The sequence below is a fragment of the Berghia stephanieae genome, chromosome 11 (genome assembly GCF_034508935.2).
Source record: "Berghia stephanieae isolate SIO BIC M18660-M18661 chromosome 11, UCSD_Bste_1.3, whole genome shotgun sequence".
Lineage (NCBI taxonomy): Eukaryota > Metazoa > Mollusca > Gastropoda > Nudibranchia > Aeolidiidae > Berghia > Berghia stephanieae.
The window spans coordinates 44,014,056-44,034,380 of NC_088370.1; the positions used below are offsets into that span (position 1 = coordinate 44,014,056).

General features: G+C 40.0%; 1 long non-coding RNA gene across 1 annotated transcript in view; it reads right to left on the minus strand.

Annotated features, from left to right (window-relative positions):
* Window positions 1-1,027: 1,027 nt before the first annotated feature.
* LOC144957190 (uncharacterized) overlaps window positions 1,028-20,325 on the minus strand; it is a 20,725-nt gene continuing 1,427 nt past the window's right edge. Inside the window, exons 2-4 of the long non-coding RNA XR_013642095.1 lie at window positions 9,693-9,803; window positions 5,493-5,589; window positions 1,028-1,619 (exon numbers count right to left, since the gene is read on the minus strand). This is a non-coding gene — a long non-coding RNA (uncharacterized LOC144957190). The remainder of the gene's footprint in view (window positions 1,620-5,492; window positions 5,590-9,692; window positions 9,804-20,325) is intronic.

Sequence of the window (20,325 nt, forward strand, 5' to 3'; positions counted from 1 at the left end):
GCATTCTATCACTATCAGTGTACTTAGTTTGAGATCATTGAAAAGTCTCATCACTATCAGTGTACTTAGTTTGAGATCATTGAAAAGTCTCATCACTATCAGTGTACTTAGTTTGAGATCATTGAAAAGTCTCATCACTATCAGTGTACTTAGTTTGAGATCATTGAAAAGTCTCATCACTATCAGTGTACTTAGTTTGAGATCATTGAAAAGTCTCATCACTATCAGTGTACTTAGTTTGAGATCATTGAACAGTCTCATCACTATCAGTGTACTTAGTTTGAGATCATTGAAAAGTCTCATCACTATCAGTGTACTTAGTTTGAGATCATTGAACAGTCTCATCACTATCAGTGTACTTAGTTTAAGATCATTGAAAAGTCTCATCACTATCAGTGTACTTAGTTTGAGATCATCGAAAAGTCTCATCCTGGCAGACGTGCAGGTCCCCAGAGGAATACCCTAAATGTTTACAATACATTATTCAGTTATAGTTTGTTTTATGCCCTTCCGTCACGACGTCATAAGATATCGTAGCCTAGGAATTCCGTGAAGGAATATAGATAACTCATCAAATAAGATGTCTGATGTCAACAGGAATCACCCATGCTGTCCAACGTAAGCAAATTGGGGGTTAATAATCTTGCCCAAGGAAAAAAATGAAAATGCCTGAAGCGGGGCTCGAACCCTGGACTTTCCAGGTCACAGTGCAGTGCCTTACCCACTCGACCACTTCGCCCCCCCCCCTCCCCCCCCCCTCCCCATTCATTATATAATCAAAACAAAAATATAACGGTAAATAACAGAGAAATGATTTACAGGAGAGAAATAATAATCTCCCAAAACTACATATAACTCTACTTTGTCTGTTACCCTCCCAGCAAAAGACTCTGGCTGGGACCAGGACAAAACCTAGTAATCTCATTATAAGACAAAGACAAAAAGGAAGTTGGAAAACAGATCTATATATATACACATATATATATATATATATATATATATATATATATATATATATATATATATATATATATATATATATATATATATATATATATATTCAAGGGGGGAAAGAAGACACAGCAAGTGATCTCCCTTGCCATCATGGGAGGACACAAGACCCCACCAGTCCTTCGTAAAACAGCCATCAAAATGGATCAAAAATGAAAAATGACAGCTTCAAAAAATGAACTAAATAACAAACACGGAATGTTTAAGGCTCAAACCCTTCCTAAGCCAAATACAAAAAAAAACAAACCAAAAAATCAATGAAAACATAAATATGTGCCTTATATTTCTCTACCATCAATTCGGTTGTTATTCTAGTCATGTATATTTAATTTATGTTGTCATTGTCTTTTGTATTTGGCTGAAGATGGGATTTGTGCCCAAAACGTCCCGTGATTTGTATTTTGTTCCTTTTATAAAACTGTTATATATTCATTTTTGTCTATAACTTTCCACATTCCACAGCTTCTGACAGTGACAGCGTCCTATCGGGTTTGACTTGAGTTCCATCATGACGTATTTCCCTGTCCTGGCTGGGTTTTGGAAGCTTTCCGTCTGTTCCACATGAAGGCACCTAAGGCAGCTGTTGTCAGCCACGTTGCCATGACAACCTAAAAGTGAAAGAAGGGAAAAACGTCAACACAATTCAACGAGAGGCCCATTTAGGATAATTGAAAAGTCCCTTAACTCAGTCAGTAAAACCTTGGGCATTTATAAAACGCAATATCCATCCAATTTCCCCTGTGTGGTGTCCGGAGTCCCTCAACAGACAGGGTGCAAGAATACCCCAATGTCAAGCCAGCGGGTTGAAATGGCGACTAATGGTGTGTGACTCCCTCTTTTTGAGTCACCTGGTCCTCCAGGGTGGGGGTTGTCGAAGGGTTAACACCATGGGTGCCAGTAGGAAGAAGTGCTGAAACTTGAAACTAAAATCTCGACACTTTGCCAAACCAGAAAATGTTCCTACTGAAAATGCGGCCTAAACTTTACTCTTATTTCTTCACCGTTTTTATACCATCATTAAATGATTACACGGCAAACAAATTGACACAATGAAGAAATCAATTTGATTTTTTTTTACCAATGCTATTAGGTTATTTTACTCAAAACACTGAAACTGGAGGTATTTGACTTCATCGCGAAACTATCGCGAAAAAATTCTGGCATGAACCGGAAAACTGGCACCCACGGTTAACACCCCTTCCGTAAAATGAATTTTTTTTTTACAGAAACACAGGTGGACAAATCAAATCTTTGGGCGACCAAAGAGTTTCTGCAATGCCAGAATTTACGAAGACATGGAACGAGATATATAAAGAAAAAGTTAGCTTAAGATAGAGAGGGAGAGAATCTGTTTGTCTGTGGCCTGTACCCTGACCCAGGGTGAAAAAAGCAATGATAATGATGATGATGATAGAGAAGTATGGAAACTGTTTGTCTGTGGCCTGTACCCTGACCCAGGGTGAAAAAGGCAATGATAATGATGATGATGATGATAGAGAGGGAGGGAAACTGTTTGTCTGTGGCCTGGACCCTGACCCGGGGTGAAAAAGGCAATGATAATGATGATGATGATAGAGAAGGATGGAAACTGTTTGTCTGTGGCCTGGACCCTGACCCAGGGTGAAAAAGGCAATGATGATGATGATAGAGGAGGATGGAAACTGTTTGTCTGTGGCCTGTACCCTGACCCAGGGTGAAAAAGGCAATGATGATGATGATGATGATGATAGAGAAGGATGGAAACTGTTTGTCTGTGGCCTATACCTTGACCCAGGGTGAAAAAGGCAATGATGATGATGATGATGATAGAGAAGGATGGAAACTGTTTGTCTGTGGCCTGTACCCTGACCCAGGGTGAAAAAGGCAATGATGATGATGATGAGATGATGAAGAAGGATGGAACTGTTTGTCTGTGGCCTGTACCCTGACCCAGGTGAAAAAGGCATGTGATGATGATGATAGAAGAAGGATGGAAACTGTTTGTCTGTGGCCTATACCCTGACCCAGGGTGAAAAAGGCAATGATAATGAATGATGATGATGATAGAGAGAGATGGAAACTGTTTGTCTGTGGCCTGTACCCTGACCCGGGTGAAAAAGGCAATGATAATGATGATGATGATAGAAGGATGGAAACTGTTTGTCTGTGGCCTGGACCCTGACCCAGGTGAAAAAGGCAAGATGATGATGATGATAGAGAGGATGGAAACTGTTTGTCTGTGGCCTGTACCCTGACCCAGGGTGAAAAAGGCAATGATGATGATGATGATGATGATAGAAAGGAGGAAACTGTTTGTCTGTGGCCTGTACCCTGACCCAGGGTGAAAAAGGCAATGATGATGATGATGATGATAGAGGAGGATGGAAACTGTTTGTCTGTGGCCTGTACCCTGACCCAGGGTGAAAAAGGCAATGATGATGATGATGATGATGATAGAGGAGGATGGAAACTGTTTGTCTGTGGCCTGTACCCTGACCCAGGGTGAAAAAGGCAATGATGATGATGATGATGATAGAGGAGGATGGAAACTGTTTGTCTGTGGCCTGTACCCTGACCCAGGGTGAAAAAGGCAATGATGATGATGATGATGATAGAGAAGGATGGAATCTGTTTGTCTGTGGCCTGTACCCTGACCCAGGGTGAAAAAGGCAGTGATGATGATGATAGAGAAGGATGGAAACTGTTTGTCTGTGGCCTATACCTTGACCCAGGGTGAAAAAGGCAATGATGATGATGATGATGATAGAGAAGGATGGAAACTGTTTGTCTGTGGCCTGTACCCTGACCCAGGGTGAAAAAGGCAATGATGATGATGATAGAGGAGGATGGAAACTGTTTGTCTGTGGCCTGTACCCTGACCCAGGGTGAAAAAGGCAATGATGATGATGATAGAGAAGGATGGAAACTGTTTGTCTGTGGCCTATACCTTGACCCAGGGTGAAAAAGGCAATGATGATGATGATGATAGAGGAGGATGGAAACTGTTTGTCTGTGGCCTGTCCCCTGACCCAGGGTGAAAAAGGCAATGATGATGATGATGATGATAGAGGAGGATGGAAACTGTTTGTCTGTGGCCTGTACCCTGACCCAGGGTGAAAAAGGCAATGATGATGATGATAGAGAAGGATGGAAACTGTTTGTCTGTGGCCTGTCCCCTGACCCAGGGTGAAAAAGGCAATGATGATGATGATGATGAATATCCAATATCCACTAAACATGCTTGATATCAACAGCAAACTGTTTTCTTCTTAAGGGTTTTGTAACGCTTGTGACATCGTTAGTGTTAGGCCATTTCAGCGGCAGTCAAGGGAACAAAAAAAAAAGGATTGTTAAAAAAATTGGAATTACAATCAAAAGCAGACGAAAAAAAGTAAGACAAAGGGGGGGGGGGGGTGGTTTCATTAGGGCACAGTAACTCTACCTGTATATTTTAAAGTGAGGAAGGCGGGGCAGGGGAGGGGAGGGGAGTGTGTGTGTGTGTGTGTGTGTGTGGTGTGTGGGGGTGTGAGGGGGTATGGGTGCATGTGTGGGGGGTATGTGTGGGTGTGGGTTGTGTGCGTGTGTGTGTGTCGGGGGGGGGGGTGTTGCGTGTGTGGGGGGTATGGGTGGGTGTGGGTTGTGTGCATGTGTGTGTGTGGGGGGTATGTGTGTGGGGATGGGGGGTGTGAGTGGTGTGTGTGTGTGGGGGGGGGGGTGTTAACACAAGACATGCATACTTGAAAACTCAAAAGTTCGTAAATTCAAGGAGATAAAAACAAAATAGTTGTAATAGTTATGGATCAACAATTTATCATGGAATGGATTCATTGTAATAAATAAAAAATAAACGTGACAGCTGTATTAAAGAACAAAATACCAAACACAAAATGTTTCGGACTCAAAACCCTTTTTTCAGCCAACAACAACAACAACAACAACAACAACAACAACAACAACAACAACAACAACAACAACAACATTAACATAAATACATTTCTGAAAAGACAGCTTGAGAACCCAATATTTCTTACGTCTTCTTTGTTGAAGAAAAATCTTGGAATGTAAAAAAAAAAAATAAAAAAAGAAATAAAAGAAAGAATTGTTTGCCAAATAACTCTCAAAGAGCTGTACAGGATCTTGGCTAATCACAAATGTCAGGCATTGGTAAGCATGATCAGTGGTCGGATGAGTGACAGTGATCGTAAAAAAAATTCAGGTCCTGAAAAATGAGTCCTTCAGTCAGGCACTTAACAAACATTACTCCAAACAACTCAAGTATGAATAAGTATCTGACTACAAGCAGTGACAGTTATTGTAAGAATGTCAGAATAAAAAACAAAAACCAAAAAAAAAAGCCAAACAGCCGATGAGTACAGTATAAAATGGCCTGGTGAGATATAGGAATTATTGTGGAGAACATTAATCATGGTTAATCTGAGGAAAAGCAATTTATAAATCTTCCTATTCATCTTATTTTGATCCAGGATGTCAAAATTCCTTACAAAAAACCTTCCTTCTGCTGTATTGGGATGCACCCTCCTCTTCCAGCCCTTCAGTGCTTTGTCCTTACGTTCCACGCTGCTGTAGTCCCCTCGAGTTCTGTGGAAAGAGAAAAAGAAGAATTCATCGGTTTTGATCTGGTTGCTGTTTACAAGAAATACATGAACATTAAATAAAATACAAGGATATTGATCTCTCTCTCTCTCTCTCTCTCTCTCTCTCTCTCTCTCTCTCACTCACTCACTCTGTCTCTCTCTCTCGATCTCTCTCTCTCTCTCTGTCTCTCTCTAATCTCTATCTCTATCTCTCTCTCTCTCACTCACTCACTCTGTCTCTCTCTCGATCTCTCTCTCTCTCTCTCTCACTCGCTCACTCTGTCTCTCTCTCGATCTCTCTCTCTCTCTCTCTCTGTCTCTCTCTAATCTCTCTTTCTAATCTCTCTCTCTCTCTCTCTCTCTCTCTCTCTCTCTCTCTCTCTCTCTCTCTCTCTCTCTCTCTCTCTCTCTATCTCTCACTGTCTCTCTCTAATCTCAGTGATCAGTTTTAATATCAAAGATGTTGCCAGTTTGCAAGTAAGAAATGAGAGAAAAATATCATTATCATTTATTGATACTGATATTCTGTAGCATTAAACAGACAGAGTGTAACTGGCAAATCAATGACGTCATACCGTCGGATTGCCCTGTCATCTACTCAAACTTGTGAATTTAATCTTAAAAATAGATAGTGCTGTGAGTAAAAGTCTCGACCACTTTACTAGAATCAAACAAAAATTAATACAACACAACGTTTCAGGCTCCAAACCCTTCTTCAGCCAACAACAAAAAGCAATAAAGACAAAAATACACGACTTAATTCCAGATAGATGACCTACAAAATATCTCAGTCTTCTATCTGGAATTTATTTATAAGTAATACATTTATATCTTCATTGCTTTTTTTTTTTTGGGGGGGGGGGGGGGGGGGTTTGTTGTTAGCTGAAGAAGGGTTTTGAGCCCGAAACGTTCCGTGTTTGGTATTTTGTTCTTTTTTTTTTTTTTTGGAAGATGTTTTATTCATTTTTGTTTTATTAGTTTTTACAATCCACAGCTTCTAGCAGCTTGGTGTCACTTTGACTTTACTACAACAACCCTCCCCCCCCCCCCCCCAACACACACACACACACACACACACACACACACACACACCATTTTTGTTTTATTACTTTTTACAGTCCACAGCTTCTAGCAGCTTGGTGTCACTTTGACTTTACTACAACAACCCTCCCCCCCCCCAACACACACACACACACACACCATTTTTGTTTTATTACTTTTTACAGTCCACAGCTTCTAGCAGCTTGGTGTCACTTTGACTTTACTACAACAACCCTCCCCCCCCCCCCCCCAACACACACACACACACACACACACACACCATTTTTGTTTTATTAGTTTTTACAATCCACAGCTTCTAGCAGCTTGGTGTCACTTTGACTTTACTACAACAACCCTCCGCCCCCCCCCAACACACACACACACAACAACACACACCATTTTTGTTTTATTTAGTTTTTCATCCACAGCTTCTAGCAGCTTGGGTCCTTTGACTTTATACAACAACCTCCCCCCCCCCCACAACACACACACACACACACCATTTTTGTTTTATTAGTTTTTACAGTCCACAGCTTCTAGCAGCTTGGTGTCACTTTGACTTTACTACAACAACCCTCCCCCCCCCACACAGTCCACAGCTTCTAGCAGCTTGGTGTCACTTTGACTTTACTACAACAACCCTCCCCCCCCCCCACGTCCACTACTTCTAGCAGCTTGGTGTCATTGACTTTACACAACAACCCCCCCCCCCCCCCCAACACACACACACACACACACACACCATTTTTGTTTTATTAGTTTTTACAGTCCACAGCTTCTAGCAGCTTGGTGTCACTTTGACTTTACTACAACAACCCTCCCCCCCAACCCACAACACACACAACACACACACACACACATTTTTGTTTTATTACTTTTACAGTCCACAGCTTCTAGCAGCTTGGTGTCACTTTGACTTTACTACAACAACCCCCCCCCCCCCCAAACACACACACACACACCACACACACACACAACACATTATTGTTTATTACTTTTTACAGTCATCAGCTTTCTAGCATTGGTGTCACTTTGACTTTACTCAAAACCTCCCCCCCCCCAATACCAACAACAATCCAAACACATAATTATTTTCAGACAGGTTGAGATATTTTAGCATTTTTGGAAAAAATTGAAACCACAAAAATCTGCAACGTTCATTTAAAACCTACTATATTTACAAAAAAGATAAATATCTGCCCAATTAAAAAAACGTGGAAAATAAAATCTGCCAAACTGCCAAACCGTTTTTTTTTCTCCTAGACGACTTCAAATTCTGCCAAAAAAAGGACATTTGGCAGAAAATCTGCCAAATTGGCAACCCTGCTTCAGAACCATCATGCCCATGGACCAAAATTCATCCCAGTTTCTATGGGTTGAAACGGACAACAACAATTGGGTGCTACCCTTTTGGATAGGACGCTTGTCTATCCTAAAGTACTTTCCACCAGATCTAAATGACCCAGCTACCCAATCATTGCTGGTTCGACGGGGGATGATTGGGAGGAGGGGGGGGGAGAAAATTGAAAAACAATCTCCCAGGATCAATCTCGGTACCTTTCCATGAGAAGTGAGTGCTCTACCAACTGTGCTATAGGGACCCAGCGACCCACATAAGGATAGAATAAGCTATTCTAAATTTGTGTTCCAGTTCCAGGAAATGTAAATGTTGCTCCTCAAAGTCGAAGCTTGAGGAAATAAATAACAAGGCAAAATTGAATATAAGCTTCAATTTAATATACGAAAGCATATGTTTCGGGTTTCCCCTTTATCAACAAAACAAGATGAATGAAACACGACAGATGAATGAGATAATGTGGTAGTGGCATTGTTAACAACGTCTCATTCGTCTGTCGTGTTTCATTCATCCTGTTTTGTTGATAAAGGGGAAACCCCTTTGATCTGCCCATTTGATCTGTTTTCGAATGTTAAATCGAAGCTTACATTCAAATTCACATTTCAAACAGAGCTTCGTTATCAATTTACCCTATCCAAGTAAACAGAGCTTCGTTATCAATTTACCCTATCCAAGTAAACAGAGCTTCGTTATCAATTTACCCTATCCAAGTAAACAGAGCTTCGTTAACAATTTACCCTATCCAAGTAAACAGAGCTTCATTATCAATTTACCCTATCCAAGTAAACAGAGCTTTGTTATCAATTTACCTTATCCAAGTTAACAGAGCTTCGTTATCAATTTACCCTATCCAAGTAAACAGAGCTTCGTTATCAATTTACCCTATCCAAGTAAACAGAGCTTCGTTAACAATTTACCCTATCCAAGTAAACAGAGCTTCGTTATCAATTTACCCTATCCAAGTAAACAGAGCTCAGTTATCAATTTACCCTATCCACGTAAACAGAGCTTTGTTATCAATTTACCCTATCCAAGTAAACAGAGCTCCGTTATCAATTTACCCTATCCAAGTAAACAGAGCTCCGTTATCAATTTACCCTATCCAAGTAAACAGAGCTTCGTTATCAATTTACCCTATCCAAGTAAACAGAGCTTCGTTATCAATTTACCCTATCCAAGTAGACAGAGCTTCGTTATCAATTTACCCTATCCAAGTAAACAGAGCTCCGTTATCAATTTACCCTATCCAAGTAAACAGAGCTTCGTTAACAATTTACCCTATCCAAGTAAACAGAGCTTCGTTATCAATTTACCCTATCCAAGTAAACAGAGCTCAGTTATCAATTTACCCTATCCACGTAAACAGAGCTTTGTTATCAATTTACCCTATCCAAGTAAACAGAGCTCCGTTATCAATTTACCCTATCCAAGTAAACAGAGCTCCGTTATCAATTTACCCTATCCAAGTAAACAGAGCTTCGTTATCAATTTACCCTATCCAAGTAAACAGAGCTTCGTTATCAATTTACCCTATCCAAGTAAACAGAGCTTCGTTATCAATTTACCCTATCCAAGTAAACAGAGCTCCGTTATCAATTTACCTTATCCAAGTAAACAGAGCTCCGTTATCAATTTACCCTATCCAAGTAAACAGAGCTTCGTTATCAATTTACCCTATCCAAGTAAACAGAGCTTCGTTATCAATTTACCCTATCCAAGTAAACAGAGCTCCCACACTGGACGAGGCGGGTACTTTTGTGGCCCCCTTCGTCGGATCATAATTCTTGACCATGATGCTCTTTTCACTCTGTGAAAGGTTCCTGAATGAAGAAAAATGTATCAGAAATACGAGAAATGTAAGTGTGAAACAAATGGTAAACAAAAATGAATATAACATATTAAAAAAAGATCAAAATACCAAAACACGGAACATTTTGGGCTCAAAACCCTTCTTCAAAAAACAATAAAAACAAAGAAAACGTTAGAAAGTGTTCGATGTGTTACAATTACAAATTTACAAAACGTTCCATGTTTGATATTTTGTTCTTTTTTTTTTAAGCTGTTATATTCAATGTTGTTTATTACTTGTTACCGTCCACAGATTCTAGGGCTTAGCATGACTTTGTGGAGCAGTAGATGTAAGTGTTTATTACTTGTTACCGTCCACAGATTCTAGGGCTTAGCATGACTTTGTGGAGCAGTAGATGTAAGTGTTTATTACTTGTTACCGTCCACAGATTCTAGGGCTTAGCATGACTTTGTGGAGCAGTAGATGTAAGTGTTTATTACTTGTTACAGTCCACAGATTCTAGGGCTTAGCATGACTTTGTGGAGCAGTAGATGTAAGTGTTTATTACTTGTTACAGTCCACAGATTCTAGGGCTTAGCATGACTTTGTGGAGCAGTAGATGTAAGTGTTTATTACTTGTTACAGTCCACAGATTCTAGGGCTTAGCATGACTTTGTGGAGCAGTAGATGTAAGTGTTTATTACTTGTTACCGTCCACAGATTCTAGGGCTTAGCATGACTTTGTGGAGCAGTAGATGTAAGTGTTTATTACTTGTTACAGTCCACAGATTCTAGGGCTTAGCATGACTTTGTGGAGCAGTAGATGTAAGTGTTTTATTACTTGTTACCGTCCACAGATTCTAGGGCTTAGCATGACTTTGTGGAGCAGTAGATGTAAGTGTTTATTACTTGTTACCGTCCACAGATTCTAAGGCTTAGCATGACTTTGTGGAGCAGTAGATGTAAGTGTTTATTACTTGTTACCGTCCACAGATTCTAGGGCTTAGCATGACTTTGTGGAGCAGTAGATGTAAGTGTTTATTACTTGTTACCGTCCACAGATTCTAGGGCTTAGCATGACTTTGTGGAGCAGTAGATGTAAGTGTTTATTACTTGTTACCGTCCACAGATTCTAAGGCTTAGCATGACTTTGTGGAGCAGTAGATGTAAGTGTTTATTACTTGTTACCGTCCACAGATTCTAGGGCTTAGCATGACTTTGTGGAGCAGTAGATGTAAGTGTTTATTACTTGTTACAGTCCACAGATTCTAAGGCTTAGCATGACTTTGTGGAGCAGTAGATGTAAGTGTTTATTACTTGTTACCGTCCACAGATTCTAAGGCTTAGCATGACTTTGTGGAGCAGTAGATGTAAGTGTTTATTACTTGTTACCGTCCACAGATTCTAGGGCTTAGCATGACTTTGTGGAGCAGTAGATGTAAGTGTTTATTACTTGTTACCGTCCACAGATTCTAAGGCTTAGCATGACTTTGTGGAGCAGTAGATGTAAGTGTTTATTACTTGTTACCGTCCACAGATTCTAGGGCTTAGCATGACTTTGTGGAGCAGTAGATGTAAGTGTTTATTACTTGTTACCGTCCACAGATTCTAGGGCTTAGCATGACTTTGTGGAGCAGTAGATGTAAGTGTTTATTACTTGTTACCGTCCACAGATTCTAAGGCTTAGCATGACTTTGTGGAGCAGTAGATGTAAGTGTTTATTACTTGTTACCGTCCACAGATTCTAAGGCTTAGCATGACTTTGTGGAGCAGTAGATGTAAGTATTTATTACTTGTTACCGTCCACAGATTCTAGGGCTTAGCATGACTTTGTGGAGCAGTAGATGTAAGTGTTTATTACTTGTTACCGTCCACAGATTCTAGGGCTTAGCATGACTTTGTGGAGCAGTAGATGTAAGTGTTTATTACTTGTTACCGTCCACAGATTCTAGGGCTTAGCATGACTTTGTGGAGCAGTAGATGTAAGTGTTTATTACTTGTTACCGTCCACAGATTCTAGGGCTTAGCATGACTTTGTGGAGCAGTAGATGTAAGTGTTTATTACTTGTTACCGTCCACAGATTCTAGGGCTTAGCATGACTTTGTGGAGCAGTAGATGTAAGTGTTTATTACTTGTTACAGTCCACAGATTCTAGGGCTTAGCATGACTTTGTAGAGCAGTAGATGTGTTTATTACTTGTTACCGTCCACAGATTCTAGGGCTTAGCATGACTTTGTGGAGCAGTAGATGTAAGTGTTTATTACTTGTTACCGTCCACAGATTCTAAGGCTTAGCATGACTTTGTGGAGCAGTAGATGTAAGTGTTTATTACTTGTTACAGTCCACAGATTCTAGGGCTTAGCATGACTTTGTGGAGCAGTAGATGTAAGTGTTTATTACTTGTTACCGTCCACAGATTCTAGGGCTTAGCATGACTTTGTGGAGCAGTAGATGTAAGTGTTTATTACTTGTTACCGTCCACAGATTCTAGGGCTTAGCATGACTTTGTGGAGCAGTAGATGTAAGTGTTTATTACTTGTTACAGTCCACAGATTCTAAGGCTTAGCATGACTTTGTGGAGCAGTAGATGTAAGTGTTTATTACTTGTTACCGTCCACAGATTCTAGGGCTTAGCATGACTTTGTGGAGCAGTAGATGTAAGTGTTTATTACTTGTTACCGTCCACAGATTCTAGGGCTTAGCATGACTTTGTGGAGCAGTAGATGTAAGTGTTTATTACTTGTTACCGTCCACAGATTCTAAGGCTTAGCATGACTTTGTGGAGCAGTAGATGTAAGTGTTTATTACTTGTTACCGTCCACAGATTCTAGGGCTTAGCATGACTTTGTGGAGCAGTAGATGTAAGTGTTTATTACTTGTTACCGTCCACAGATTCTAAGGCTTAGCATGACTTTGTGGAGCAGTAGATGTAAGTGTTTATTACTTGTTACCGTCCACAGATTCTAAGGCTTAGCATGACTTTGTGGAGCAGTAGATGTAAGTGTTTATTACTTGTTACCGTCCACAGATTCTAGGGCTTAGCATGACTTTGTGGAGCAGTAGATGTAAGTGTTTATTACTTGTTACCGTCCACAGATTCTAGGGCTTAGCATGACTTTGTGGAGCAGTAGATGTAAGTGTTTATTACTTATTACCGTCCACAGATTCTAGGGCTTAGCATGACTTTGTGGAGCAGTAGATGTAAGTGTTTATTACTTGTTACCGTCCACAGATTCTAGGGCTTAGCATGACTTTGTGGAGCAGTAGATGTAAGTGTTTATTACTTGTTACCGTCCACAGATTCTAAGGCTTAGCATGACTTTGTGGAGCAGTAGATGTAAGTGTTTATTACTTGTTACCGTCCACAGATTCTAGGCTTAGCATGACTTTGTGGAGCAGTAGATGTAAGTGTTTATTACTTGTTACCGTCCACAGATTCTAAAGCTTAGCATGACTTTGTGGAGCAGTAGATGTAAGTGTTTATTACTTGTTACCGTCCACAGCTTCTAAGGGCTTAGCATGACTTTGTGGAGCAGTAGATGTAAGTGTTTATTACTTGTTACCGTCCACAGATTCTAAGGCTTAGCATGACTTTGTGGAGCAGTAGATGTAAGTGTTTATTACTTGTTACCGTCCACAGATTCTAGGGCTTAGCATGACTTTGTGGAGCAGTAGATGTAAGTGTTTATTACTTGTTACCGTCCACAGATTCTAGGGCTTAGCATGACTTTGTGGAGCAGTAGATGTAAGTGTTTATTACTTGTTACCGTCCACAGATTCTAAGGCTTAGCATGACTTTGTGGAGCAGTAGATGTAAGTGTTTATTACTTGTTACCGTCCACAGATTCTAAGGCTTAGCATGACTTTGTGGAGCAGTAGATGTAAGTATTTATTACTTGTTACCGTCCACAGATTCTAGGGCTTAGCATGACTTTGTGGAGCAGTAGATGTAAGTGTTTATTACTTGTTACCGTCCACAGATTCTAGGGCTTAGCATGACTTTGTGGAGCAGTAGATGTAAGTGTTTATTACTTGTTACCGTCCACAGATTCTAGGGCTTAGCATGACTTTGTGGAGCAGTAGATGTAAGTGTTTATTACTTGTTACCGTCCACAGATTCTAGGGCTTAGCATGACTTTGTGGAGCAGTAGATGTAAGTGTTTATTACTTGTTACCGTCCACAGATTCTAGGGCTTAGCATGACTTTGTGGAGCAGTAGATGTAAGTGTTTATTACTTGTTACAGTCCACAGATTCTAGGGCTTAGCATGCCTTTGTGGAGCAGTAGATGTAAGTGTTTATTACTTCTTACAGTCCACAGATTCTAGGGCTTAGCATGACTTTGTGGAGCAGTAGATGTAAGTGTTTATTACTTGTTACCGTCCACAGATTCTAAGGCTTAGCATGACTTTGTGGAGCAGTAGATGTAAGTGTTTATTACTTGTTACAGTCCACAGATTCTAAGGCTTAGCATGACTTTGTGGAGCAGTAGATGTAAGTGTTTATTACTTGTTACAGTCCACAGATTCTAAGGCTTAGCATGACTTTGTGGAGCAGTAGATGTAAGTGTTTTATTACTTGTTACAGTCCACAGATTCTAGGGCTTAGCATGACTTTGTGGAGCAGTAGATGTAAGTGTTTATTACTTGTTACAGTCCACAGATTCTAGGGCTTAGCATGACTTTGTGGAGCAGTAGATGTAAGTGTTTATTACTTGTTACAGTCCACAGATTCTAGGGCTTAGCATGACTTTGTGGAGCAGTAGATGTAAGTGTTTATTACTTGTTACCGTCCACAGATTCTAGGGCTTAGCATGACTTTGTGGAGCAGTAGATGTAAGTGTTTATTACTTGTTACAGTCCACAGATTCTAAGGCTTAGCATGACTTTGTGGAGCAGTAGATGTAAGTGTTTATTACTTGTTACCGTCCACAGATTCTAGGGCTTAGCATGACTTTGTGGAGCAGTAGATGTAAGTGTTTATTACTTGTTACCGTCCACAGATTCTAGGGCTTAGCATGACTTTGTGGAGCAGTAGATGTAAGTGTTTATTACTTGTTACAGTCCACAGATTCTAGGGCTTAGCATGACTTTGTGGAGCAGTAGATGTAAGTGTTTATTACTTGTTACAGTCCACAGATTCTAGGGCTTAGCATGACTTTGTGGAGCAGTAGATGTAAGTGACCAGGTAAGCTGGTATTATCTGGGGTAGAAACAAACAAAAAATAATAAAAATAATTTTTGTATTGGACGGCTGGCAATTTGCAATCTCTCATTTGTTTTTTTTCTTAACAACAACAAAAAATAACAAACAAACAAAAAAATGACCATTAAAAAAGATGAAGAAAAAAAAACTGGGCCCCTCAACATAAAGGCTATTCGGATTGGAGTCTGTATAACCATAACTTTATTTTACCAAGCATTCGGGGAAAATAAAGTTCAGCATTATTTTGCAGAGCATTCGAGAATTTGAATGAGAGTTCAAGTTTATTTCCCCAAGCGTTTGCAGAAATAGAGATTGTTTTTCGTAGAGTTTTTATGCACCTCCGCTGACGGTGTATCTTAACGGATCGTTTTTATACACTTCCGTCACGCATGCGCATCCCACTCAATTTCATCAGCGATATTGTGTTTCTGTATTTGGACATGGCGAAAGTTATAATTGTGACATCTGTAGGATGTTTTTGTTAATAAATTCATATAATAATAATAATAATAATTTAAAAAATCGAAATATAAAACCAGAAAATAGAGGTTGCATTGAAGGTAAAATAACATTTTAGGAAGACCTGACTAAATGTGTCGAACGGCCGGGTGGCTCCGTAGCGCAGCAGACAAGCTGACAGACTCTAATCGTGAAAGTACCGGGTTCGACTCCCATTGTAGACTTTTTTTTTTTAATTTACTTTATTTTTGTTTGATTTTTTTTGCTTGCTGTTTTTTTTTTTCAACAACTTTTTATCATGTTTTTTAAAAAACTTAGATTTTAATTTTGTGCCATGTTTCTTTTTACTTTTGATTTGTTAAATTATTGTTATTATTTTTTAATTTATTGTCATTGTATAAACAAACATCGGTAATCACTAAGCAGCGAGCTAAACTACAATATAAAACTATTTAAACCTCATGGACGTATGCAGCAACATTTTCATTAATTTACCATCACCGCTAACGGAGGTGCATAAAAACGCCACCTTGTTTTTAGCCAGACATGTTCATGAGTAGTTACCCCCTGTCATGATATGATGTGTAGTAAATATTACGAGTACTGGTATCGACTAACGCCCAGCCTTAGTATGTGAATCGCCCAACTTCTTATTGTTTTAGATATAGACATGGTCAAATAAATAAATCTCAATTAAATGAAATCATGTGTGTTATCGTTAATCATCTAAGTCAGGTTAAATTCAATAAGGATCACGAGAAAGAATTACATGGTGTCAGAAGTAAAAAAAAACAATCCAGATAAGTATTTGTAGAATATTTGCCGTTTATTCGTCTAAATTATTGCCAAAACAATGGATGCCCACAGACCCCCATGTATGGATTTCGAAAACGGCAACATCGCCGAAAACTGGAAAAGGTGGTCTCAGCATATGAAGCTACTTTTATCTGGTCCCCTAGCTGAAAAGAAAGAGGAGCAGCAATGCAGTTATTTTCTGCTATACGTGGGTCAAGCAGGTAGAGATATCTACAATACTTGGTGTGAGGAGGAAGACAGTATCGCTTCACTTTTCTCTCGTTTTACTGAGTACTGCCAACCAAAGAGGAATATAACAATGGCACGATACAAGTTCAAGAGTAGGACACAAAGAGAAACCGAATCAATTGATCAATTCGTAACGGAATTGCGGCTTCTGGCTGGAGACTGTGAATACATTGACTTAAAGGACTCCTTGATAAGGGACAGAATCATATGTGGCACGTTGGACGAAAAGGTGAGAGAAAGACTGTTGCAAGAAGACAACATACCTCTGGACAAAGCACTGGATATAGCTCGTTCCAGGACACAACTGTCAAACCTTGCAGCAAACCAGGCCGTCGGTATCAAGGAAGTGAGAAAACTGCCTCACAAACAGAACTTGAAACCTATCTCAAGCAAAACCAATCAAACCCGACGCCACACCACTCACCAACCATCCAATCAGTGCCAAAACTGTGGATCATCACCTCACCCATTTTCAAAGTGCCCAGCTAGAGACAAAATTTGCAACTATTGCAAAAAACCTAATCACTACAGCAAAATGTGCCGCAAACTACATTACAACAAATCCAAGCAGTCAAGAGCCATCCACGAACTCAATGATGACTTAGATAACATGACTTTCGAATCATTACACATCGATTCAATAAATAAGACAGGCAGAGATGAAGTTTTTGCAACACTTCAAATTGCACTACCCAAATTCAAGACACAGAAGACAACCCTGAAAGTCAAAGTAGACACTGGAGCTCAAGGAAACGCTCTACCCCTACGACTTTATCAGAAAATGTTCCCAGATAATCTAAACAGTGATGGAACTCCAATGACGTTGATGCCTTCAAACAGAACTTTGACAGGATATGGAGGACATAAAATAAGACAATTTGGAACATGTTCAATCCCATGTTATCACAACAATGTGCAACATAACGCACAATTTTATGTAACAGAGGATGCAGGTTCAGCCATCATGGGACTCCCTTCAGCTGAGGCACTCAAGTTGGTGACACTTAATTGCCAAATTAAAGAAAGCCCCAAAATTAAGAACAAAACCCAACTTATTGAGACATATCCAGATGTCTTCAATGGAATTGGGAAATTTGAAGGAAAATATCATATCCACATAAATAAAGATGTCCCTCCAGTAATTCATGCACCTCGGAAAATTCCAATAAGTCTAAAAGACAAGATCAAGAATGAATTGGATGAAATGGTAAACCTAAACATCATCACTAAAATTAAGGAAGGGGAACCAACAGCTTGGGTTAACAGCTTGGTCTACAGAGAGAAACCAAATGGAAGACTGAGGCTCTGTTTAGACCCCAAAGACCTCAACAAAGCGATAAAAAGAGAGCACCATGTCACTCCGATCCAAGAAAAAATTCTACCTAAATTAAGTGGAGCTAAATTTTTCTCCATTGTAGATGCCAAATGTGGATACTGGAATGTGGAACTTGATGAAGAATCCAGTTATCTGACGACATTCAACTCTTCTTTCGGCCGATACAGATTCACAAGAATGCCCTTTGGACTTAGCATGAGCCAAGACATATTCCAAGCAAAGATCGACCAAACCTTTGAAGGATGCCCTGGAACAATAGTAGGCATAGCCGATGACAGTGTAATATTCGGAAAGGATGAGGATGAACATGACAACAATCTCAAGATGATGATAGATAGATGCGAACAGAAAGGTCTCAAACTGAACCCAGACAAATGTAAAATCAAAGAGAAATAAATAAAATTTTACGGAATCATTTGCTCTGAAAATGGAGTCAAACCTGATCCTGCCAAGGTGTCCGCCCTTCAAAACCTGAAACCCCCACATAACATTCAAGAACTGCAATCATTTTTGGGCCTCACAACATATATGGGTAACTTATCCAGAATGCCAGTTCGCTCACTTCCCCACTAAGGGAACTATTAAAGAAAGAAAATGCGTTCGAATGGACTGCTAGTCACACTGCTGCTTTTGAAGCCATAAAATCTTCTATCTCAGAGCATGTAACATTGGTATACTTTGACAGCAAAAAACCCATCGTTCTTCAAGTAGATGCATCAACGAAGGGATTGGGCGCAACAATACTCCAAAACGGACAGCCCGTGGCATTTGCCAGTAAAGCACTAACGGACCAAGAAACAAGCAGTGGTCTACGGGTGCGAACGATTCAACACATATTTGTATGGACAAGTGTTCACTGTGGAAAGTGACCATAAACCCCTCGAATCAATCCATATCAAACACTTAAAAGCTGCACCTCCAAGACTCCAACGAATGCTGTTAAGGATACAGCCATATAACCTAACCATAAAGTACAAACCAGGAAAACAAATGCAAATTGCTGACTGCTTATCAAGACTAACTCCTGAAAACAAAGACGAATACCCGGATTAAATGTTAAGATCCAAAGCGTTATGTCTCAATTCAGCACAGATATTCTACAAAACATCAAGAGCGAAACCGCAAAGGACATGGAATTAAATGCATTAAAGGAACTTGTGTTTACAGGTTGGCCCGAAAAATTACAAGATGTTCCAATCTTTTGTAAACCATACTGGAATTTCAGAGATGAGATAGGGCTAGAAGAAGGCATAATTATGAAGAGTAGGCGCATCATCATTCCAAAATCAATGCAGACACAAATTCTCAAAACTCTTCATGAACCCCATCTCAGAGCAGAAAAAACTAAATTAAGAGCTAGAACGGCTGTTTACTGGACAAATATCAATAAAGACATTGATGAGAAAACAAAAAATTGCCACACCTGTCAAGCACACCAACCAAGTCAGGCAAAGGAGCCACTAATACAAACAGACATTCCACCACGTCCATGGCACACAGTTGGAACCGATCTATTCTACTTGTGGGGAGAAGAATACTTGATTGTTGCAGATTATTTTTCCAAATTCCCATTTATCCGAAAAATCCCCAAGAACCAAAGCACAAGCCACAAAGTTGTCACCTTGACAAAACAGATATTCAGTGAACAAGGAATACCCCAAATCGTTAGATCGGATAATGGACCACACTTTAGTGGGAATGCCTATAAAGAATTTGCTTCACACTTCAACTTTCGACATGATACAAGTTCACCACATTACCCACGGAGTAATGGCTTTATCGAAAGTCAAGTTAAACTGGTCAAGAGAACGCTACTAAAGGCAGCTGAAACTTCTACTGACCCCTACAAAGCCATGCTAGCATTGAGATCAACACCCATCGACAACAATATCCCATCGCCATGTCAGATGCTTTTGGGAAGAATGTTAAGAGATGGTCTCCCACGAAGAATACCAACCGGTGATAATAACGAAAAATTAATCAACAGCTTGAAAAAGCGACAACATGCACAGAAGCATTACCATGACAGAAACACGTCAGCACTCCCACCACTATCACTAGGACAACCCATTACCAGCCAAAATCCAAGAAGTAAGATATGGGAGACTGGTATCATTACGAACATCGACAAACAACCGAGATCCTATCATATCTCGACTGCCAATGGGCAACTTCTGCGTCGAAATCGTCACCACATCCGACCCCTTCATAATGCATGGGAGCTGCCTTTCAGAAAAGCCGCATCAATAATCAACGCAGAGGCAAATATCTAGAAATCAACTAATCCGGAGGTCGAGCCCCAGCGCTTACCACCGACTGATGAAGTAGCGCACGAACGCGCACTTGATCGTGAAGACTTACAGTCTTCACAGGAACACAATCATACAGACAACCAAAGGCATTACACAACTAGAAGTGGTCGTATTGTTAGAAAACCCAATAAATTCACAAGCTAGGCATGGTCATTTAGATTCTGAATGAATTGTGAATACGACCACTAAACACTACA